The sequence below is a fragment of the Dermacentor andersoni genome, chromosome 9, assembly GCF_023375885.2.
Source record: "Dermacentor andersoni chromosome 9, qqDerAnde1_hic_scaffold, whole genome shotgun sequence".
Taxonomy (NCBI): domain Eukaryota; kingdom Metazoa; phylum Arthropoda; class Arachnida; order Ixodida; family Ixodidae; genus Dermacentor; species Dermacentor andersoni.
This window is the reverse complement of record NC_092822.1, coordinates 48,806,187-48,815,144: the sequence shown is the minus strand read 5'-3', so window position 1 is coordinate 48,815,144 and position 8,958 is coordinate 48,806,187.

The window sequence follows — 8,958 nt, the reverse complement described above, 5'->3', positions numbered from 1 at the left end:
AATGATGCGACGAGTGCTCTTATCAATTTCAGAAGGACAAATAAATTTTGTAACACTCGAGAAACGCGACTACACGCGGCTAGGTCTCGGGCAATGCTTCCTTCTTGTGTCCTTTTGAAAGCGAAGCTTTTCTTTGCTAGCCTCGCCGTGTTTCGTAACCGTGCGTGGTGCAGCCTGGATGTTCTCTTGCCGAATAGGCCAACCAATCACAGCGGAGTACGCCCATCGCGTGCGCCACTGGCTTCCTTGCCCCACAACCAGATGGCGTTCGCATCCGCGGCAGCTGATGCGAACGCCATCTTGGTGGCGCAACCCACCGCCCCGTTCCAAAGGGGACGCTCATAACATCCATCCATCCATCCATCCATGCGGCGGCAGTGCATCAGCCTCTCTGCAATGCCTGAATAAAATCTTCCGTGTCACTGTGCGCGGACATTCAATAAATACAAACTCCTGTTGCGACTATTCCATGCACTCACACAAAGCTCCGGTGTATATACATTCCGACTCGTTGGATCTGCTGCATCTTTTTTTCTTCTTCCTATGTTATATTCGCCTTTGCCAGAATCAAATACGAAAATACCACAGCACATATTGGTTGTCTTTTACGACCCGCATTGCATTCGTAGTCAAACGTATACAGGCGTATTTTCTCGTCGCTATCGTATTCGTGTACAGCCAAGTACCACATGGCTGTTCTATTCAGTCACTGGCTTCAAGTGTCCGTTCAATCCTGTTTACTGCAGGGCAGCTCCTGCAGTGCGGCATTTCTGCGTACCACGTCACTCGTACAAGTGAATAAACAGTGCTTCGCACGAATACTTCGGGCAATTGGCTTTCTTGAGCCTATGTAAGGTAAGACAAAGTTATCTCACAGCTTTTCTGACTTCAGAGTCCGCCTCTGCATGATTGCCGCTGCATCGTAAGCGCGCCTTGTTTTCGAAAGAGGCGATGCCCTCGTTTCCATTAGTGTTCTTTTTTGCCTTATGTTCTGACAACCAAAATGCGCCGACGTTTGAGGCGACACTGAAACACGAATGACGTCTCGAGTGGTTCGCACATTCCAGAGCAGCAGTCGAAAGTTTGTGTATATTTCTATTTTGTTGTTGTGTCATGAATTCTCTTGTCACCCATATAAAAGCAATGTGAACGTGAATCATTTTCTTTTCTTTCTCTCTGTGAACCCTCTTTTGTTATTACTATCAAAGAAACAAAGCAAGAAAGAAATGGCGAAGGAAGATCGGTCGTAAATTTTCCATCCTGGAGCGAGCCGTTGCTTTTATGTCGCTATGTTAGGTACACGGTTCTTTGAAATGTTTCCTCAGCCAATGTATATGTGCTCAGATAGCTTTCTGTTGTAGTTGCTTAGTCTATCTTCGTTTTTTTTTTTTCTTTTTCTGAAACTGTCGAGGACACCGTTACGAGCCTGCAGTGAAATGAGATAGAATGTGTCCGTCTTCCCGCACGTGTTGCCAGATGCATCTTACACACCATTTGATATACCCGTGCTTAGCGGGGAAAACCGCGGAATGTATAACACGTGCATATTGCTGTCATAGAAGTCTTTCTCCGCGCGTTTCGTAGTGCCGTCATTTTCTTATCTGCAATGACTTTTACGAAATAACTACTTCCGGTCTGACAGCAACAATTTGTGTCCGAAAGGCTACGTCAAGTAATCTGTTATTCATGTACCTTCCTGCGCGTCTATATTGCGACGTACCATGTTTTGTTCACCAGCCCGAGGTGGGCGCTGCGATGGCTGATCGCAGAATCAGGCTGTACCACTCGTTCGAGGCCATTAGTTTCAGATCTGCGAACCATTCCGTGTCATAAACACGTCATATTCTGCAACATGAAAATATGAGACAATGTTACATGACGCATACCTGCTTGTCTCTTCCAAGTATGACGCACCGTTCTTTTGCAGCGTCCACTGCTACATGTGAAACGCAGAATGGTGCAGGTATATTCCTGACTGATGACTCTTGTACTAGAAGTGGGTGGTAACCTTGAGTGACGCTGTTAGGTCAGCCAACATTGCTGACGCAGTAAAATTCTCTGCAGCACTCTGACCACGTGACTGGTTAAGCCAAGATTTCGGATGCTGGTACATTTTTAACTAGGATGGGTAAGAAATCGGGATGGAAAAGTTCACCCCCGCACATTTTGTAGGTTTGCAAGAAGCACGGCGTGATATAGTACTGTAGTGGGTACCTAGCCATTGCGTAATTTCGAGAAGTGATGCGATATATGCTTCAGCATGCAGGACTCATAAAAGTGGTGAAACTTCGCTCCTGCCATTTTTCGATAGTGGTATGCGCGTAGCACTGTTAACGAAATTCGCGTTCGATATGCCAAGTTAATGTTGGTTTAACATTGGTGTAGAATGTTCAGCATTATATAGATCTATAGAGCATTATATAGATCTATAGATCTACTTATGAAGTTCTCATTGCCAATCAAGGTCAAACACGCTATAGAAGCAATAAGACATAGATTACGGCTCGGCACAGCCTACACGCGAATCTCTTCTTATAAGAAATCGGAAAAATCTAATAGCCCAATTTGTTCCTGTGAACAGTCCTGTGCAGATGTAGAACAGCGTCTCCTAAACTACAATAAATACTCGGCCTGCCGCCCAAAACATGTAAAGAAAATTACACATTCTTGATCGAAGGCCACTCTAGTTGTGGAAACTATTGGCCTCTTGGGTGTGGGGACAACATAAATATCCAAAATACGAGCAGTGCGTGAACTTGGAGAGTTTCTTGATGGAGCGAGAATCGCGGAAAATTATCAAATCAAATCACGCAAAATCCACTTTATTCCAGCATCTTAATCAGAAGAATACAGATGTTGAGGGCCGTGGACTAAAAGCCAGAAAACGCCTTGACGAGGCCTACGGTCCCTTTAACTTGGCACAGACGGATGGCAAAGCGCAGAGCTAAAACATTGCTTACCACAGCAACATAGGAAAAAAATACACGAAGAAAGGAAAATAGCAGAAAATAGCAATTTCAGATTAAAAAAAATGTAGCAGACAATCATAAGAATGAAATGCGATTCTCGATAGGCTCTGGTTACAGGTTTACGAATCCAATGCAGCTATGTAGCTATACATATAGTTATATGTATGCATACAATGCAAGCAGCGCTTACTAGCAAAGGTACACAGACTAAGAAACGCAGTTTAGATGGTAAGGCATTAAGTAGCGTAGCGTCTGTTTTCTGTAGTTCAAACAGTTTTGGAGATTTAGGACTTCTCAAGAGTCTGATATCTTCATCATCACCGCCCTATTTTTGTGTCCCCTGCAGGACGATGGCCTCTCCCTGCGATCTTGAGTCCCCCCCCCTGTTTTGCGATAGCTGATTTGAACGTGCGCCTGCGAATTTCCTAATTACATCACCCCATCTTGTTTTCTACCGTCCTCGACGGCACTTCCCTTCCCTTGGCACCCATTTTGTAACTCTAATGGTGCAACGGTTATCTACCGTACGCGCTACACGGCCTGCCAAACTCCGTTTCTTTTCTGTCACTGTCAACTAGAATATCAGCACGCCCCATTCGCTGTATGATCCACACCACTCTGTTCCTGTCTCTTGGTGTTATGGCTAAGATTTTGCATACCATCACTCTTTTCGCGGTCCCTAAACTGCTCTCGAGCTTCTTTGTTAACGTCCATGTTTCTGCCCCATATGCTAGCACCCGTAGAATGTAATGAGTGCAGGCTTTTCTTCTCAACGACAGTGCCAAGCTCCCAGTAAGGATTTGTTAATGCCTGCCGTATGCACTCCAACACATTTTTTTTATTCTTCTCCAAGCTTTCTCCTGGTGATCAGGTTCCCCTGTGAGTAATTTACGTAGATAAACGTACCCCTGTGCAGACTCTAGAGGCTGACTGGCAATCCCGAATTCTTGCTCCCTTGCCAGGCTATTGAGCATTATCTTCGTGTTCTGCATCTTCAACCACACTCTTTTACTTATGCACATTATTTCAAACATTTGCACCGACGTTTACAACACTTGTGACAACATAGATTAAGGAGATGTGACGCTGTGTGTTCATAGTTTGTGGTAGGTTTCCTTTTCTTTCATATTTTCTCTTTGTGTCGATTTTTATTTCTTTTTTTTCATGCAAGTTGTTTTGTTGTTGTGTTTAGCTTGTGCACTTCAATCATGAACTAGTAGGTTACTCGCAATAACTCGCAATAACTCGTTTTCGAGTGCTCTTCTATTCCTGTGGTTATGTTATTCCAGGAATGTGCATTATTTTGTTGCACGTCTGAGCAACGAAGTAGGCGGCGCCTCGGCGAGGCACCAACGTCTCCTTACGTTGATTTATCAAAATACAAAAAAGTGCTTTCAGCTCGACCGGATTATAGTTCGTTGACACGACAATGTTTCGTAAAGCACGCTTGTCTGCGGGTTTAAGCTAGCCGCCTGCGGTGACAGTATGTCTGCAAACCAAGTGTTTCCGACATTTTCCTGGAACAGATTCAACAATTCATCGGATAATCCAAGCGTCACTTTGCTTCCTTATACTCTTAAACTTTTGTTCAGCGTCTCTCTGCAGCGAAATAAGACTCGTGTGCATGTGATATGTTTTTGACCTTCCACTTTCACAATTGATTCATGGGTAGCGTCGAAATTCACGATGCAGCGACGGTTTCTGCTGCGTAACAGAAAACGGATCGCGAAGTCCATGCTTTTGCAGACTGTGCGCCGGAAGTAACTTCGCAGCCAGAAATACGTCACGGCCGCCTTTAAGCCCCGCCTGTTACCCCGCACATGCCAAGCTCTGCAGTAGCGTCTCAGTGGACATGGCATTCTGCTGAGCAAGAGGCGGTGGGCTCGATTCCCGACGGCGAACGATAAAGCGTTAACTTTCTTTCCGTTGGTAGTGCCTACCTTCTCCCTCTCTTTCTTTCTTTACTTTTTATCGATTTCAGGACGCTAGACCTCGTAAATTAGTTATTTCTGACACGCTAGCTTTAGTGTATGAGAAGCCATATGGCGCAAATCGCTTTCCCTATAAAGGCATTTCACGGTGCTACCGTGGCCACCGCTGCCACCATGTTTGTTCACAGGTTAGTGCTGTCATTGACGCTACCTCTATTAAAGATGGGAGCCCGTCACAGCGGTGCGATGCTGCCAAATTGGCAGGTATATATTTTTTATTTTCATTTAATTTATTTTCTTTTATTTTCATTTATTTTTTACAACCCCGGTAAGTAAGAGTGCTAAATGTTATATTAAATGACTTGGGCCATAAAATGTGGTCTCTCTGCAAAATGTGAGCAAGAACTAAGCAATGACAAGCGCAAAACTTTTTTTCTTACAGTCTTGAGAAATGAACGCACGTCTCCGTATGTACACATTTTTTTAGGAGAAGCGTCGTATAGCACGAGAACGCTTCAAGAGTACCTTTGTTTGTCATTGAGTTGATAGGTGCCACTACATGCTCAAATTTGAACACGGAGTATCCTACTGGTATACTCGCAGTTGTGTTTATTTTCACGTCGAACAAAGGTACTTCCAAAGCAATTGGGGGGAGCATGTAAGGGAGTCTGTTCGGCAGGTGGATAATCTGAAGGGGCAGACATTATACTTTCCAGACAAGTCGCAATCTACGTATATTTAATTGCATTAACTAATTAACCTTTACGTTCATCGCTTAATGGCCCATTTCACGACGGCGAGACTGTATTTGAACAGTAGTGGGCTTTTCTTTTCTTTCTTCTTCTCCGCCCTTAAACTGGCTCTCTCAACTACTACACGCAGAGACAAAGAAACAGCGCGCGCATTAGATCCCATAGATGAGATGAATATTTACAATTAGTATTAGGGTTATAATTATATTCGAGTGCTGATTGCCGTGCTATCGTTTGCTAACGAAGCTTTCCCTCAAGTCTAAATATTTTAAGGCAGTTTGTCGTCTGCGTATCATGGCTACGCACGCTTATATCGCATTCCGTTTCTCTACCACGGGTGCGCTTTAAAACCACGGCGCTGCAGTTTTTGCTTTTCTCTTCTTTCTTCTTCTCCGCCCTTAAACTGGCTCTCTTAACTGTACTACACGCAGAGACAAAGAAACAGCGCGCGAATGCGATCCCATAGATGAGATGAATATATATATATATATATATATAGAAAACTATCAGTCATAGCTCTCGTAGTATAGCCCTCTGGGCCGTTTCCTTTTTTTTTTTCGAAAGTAGTCCTATTAGGGTTATTATAATTACACGAAGGTACTTCGCCCTCATCAGCAGCAGTCCTTGGTATAGTTATTCTGGCGGCTAGCTTCCCACGCTATGCGTGCCGCCATCGCACCTGGTTAAGCTTTTCCTAGACGCTAGAGCTATGCGTTGTCCGCGCAACCTTGAGCGATCGGAAAGCACGTTTCCCCCTCTTGGCCGGCGGAGAAGGGATGCTTCGTTCCGGCCGCGAAGCTCTCCACATCTCTGTAAGGTGCCTTGTGGATGTCTCGCGCTGAAGATGCCCTCTCGGTGAGCGCATATTTCACCCCTCATCTTTTGAGAGGTTCAATACATACGAGCATTTGTCTAGCAAACCAGATTTTTTTCAAGGGAATTTTCCACGTCTCAGTAATTTCTCTCGTCGTATTCGAGTGCTGATTGCCGTGTTATAGTTTGTTAACGAAGCTTTCCCTCAAGTCTAAATATTTTAAGGCAGTTTTCCTAGCCTCTAAAGCCGCTCGAGTTCGCTCTTCTCCTTGAGCGGCCATTTTTCCTAGAAAGTATGCCTTCCAACTACTCTGCCCTTAAACTGGCTCTCTCAACTACTACACGCAGAGACAAAGCAACAGCGCGCGCATTAGATCCCATAGATGAGATGAATATTTACAATTAGTATTAGGGTTAAAATTATATTCGAGTGCTGATTGCCGTCCTATCGTTTGCTAACGAAGCTTTCCCTCAAGTCTAAATATTTTAAGGCAGTTTGTCGTGTGCGTATCGTGGCTACGCACGCTTATATCGCATTCCGTTTCTCTACCACGGCTGCGCTTTAAAACCACGGCGCTGCAGTTTTTGCTTTTCTCTTCTTTCTTCTTCTCCGCCCTTAAACTGGCTCTCTTAACTGTACTACACGCAGAGACAAAGAAACAGCGCGCGAATGCGATCCCATAGATGAGATGAATATATATATATATATATATATATATAGAAAACTATCAGTCATAGCTCTCGTAGTATAGCCCTCTGGGCCGTTTCCTTTTTTTTTTCGAAAGTAGTCCTATTAGGGTTATTATAATTACACGAAGGTACTTCGCCCTCATCAGCAGCAGTCCTTGGTATAGTTATTCTGGCGGCTAGCTTCCCACGCTATGCGTGCCGCCATCGCACCTGGTTAAGCTTTTCCTAGACGCTAGAGCTATGCGTTGTCCGCGCAACCTTGAGCGATCGGAAAGCACGTTTCCCCCTCTTGGCCGGCGGAGAAGGGATGCTTCGTTCCGGCCGCGAAGCTCTCCACATCTCTGTAAGGTGCCTTGTGGATGTCTCGCGCTGAAGATGCCCTCTCGGTGAGCGCATATTTCACCCCTCATCTTTTGAGAGGTTCAATACATACGAGCATTTGTCTAGCAAACCAGATTTTTTTCAAGGGAATTTTCCACGTCTCAGTAATTTCTCTCGTCGTATTCGAGTGCTGATTGCCGTGTTATAGTTTGTTAACGAAGCTTTCCCTCAAGTCTAAATATTTTAAGGCAGTTTTCCTAGCCTCTAAAGCCGCTCGAGTTCGCTCTTCTCCTTGAGCGGCCATTTTTCCTAGAAAGTATGCCTTCCAACTACTCTGCCCTTAAACTGGCTCTCTCAACTACTACACGCAGAGACAAAGCAACAGCGCGCGCATTAGATCCCATAGATGAGATGAATATTTACAATTAGTATTAGGGTTAAAATTATATTCGAGTGCTGATTGCCGTCCTATCGTTTGCTAACGAAGCTTTCCCTCAAGTCTAAATATTTTAAGGCAGTTTGTCGTGTGCGTATCGTGGCTACGCACGCTTATATCGCATTCCGTTTCTCTACCACGGCTGCGCTTTAAAACCACGGCGCTGCAGTTTTTGCTTTTCTTTTCTTTCTTCTTCTCCGCCCTTAAACTGGCTCTCTCAACTACTACACGCAGAGACAAAGAAACAGCGCGCGCATTAGATCCCATAGATGAGATGAATATTTACAATTAGTATTAGGGTTATAATTATATTCGAGTGCTGATTGCCGTGCTATCGTTTGCTAACGAAGCTTTCCCTCAAGTCTAAATATTTTAAGGCAGTTTGTCGTGTGCGTATCATGGCTACGCACGCTTATATCGCATTCCGTTTCTCTACCACGGGTGCGCTTTAAAACCACGGCGCTGCAGTTTTTGCTTTTCTCTTCTTTCTTCTTCTCCGCCCTTAAACTGGCTCTCTTAACTGTACTACACGCAGAGACAAAGAAACAGCGCGCGAATGCGATCCCATAGATGAGATGAATATATATATATATATATATAGAAAACTATCAGTCATAGCTCTCGTAGTATAGCCCTCTGGGCCGTTTCCTTTTTTTTTTTCGAAAGTAGTCCTATTAGGGTTATTATAATTACACGAAGGTACTTCGCCCTCATCAGCAGCAGTCCTTGGTATAGTTATTCTGGCGGCTAGCTTCCCACGCTATGCGTGCCGCCATCGCACCTGGTTAAGCTTTTCCTAGACGCTAGAGCTATGCGTTGTCCGCGCAACCTTGAGCGATCGGAAAGCACGTTTCCCCCTCTTGGCCGGCGGAGAAGGGATGCTTCGTTCCGGCCGCGAAGCTCTCCACATCTCTGTAAGGTGCCTTGTGGATGTCTCGCGCTGAAGATGCCCTCTCGGTGAGCGCATATTTCACCCCTCATCTTTTGAGAGGTTCAATACATACGAGCATTTGTCTAGCAAACCAGATTTTTTTCAAGGGAATTTT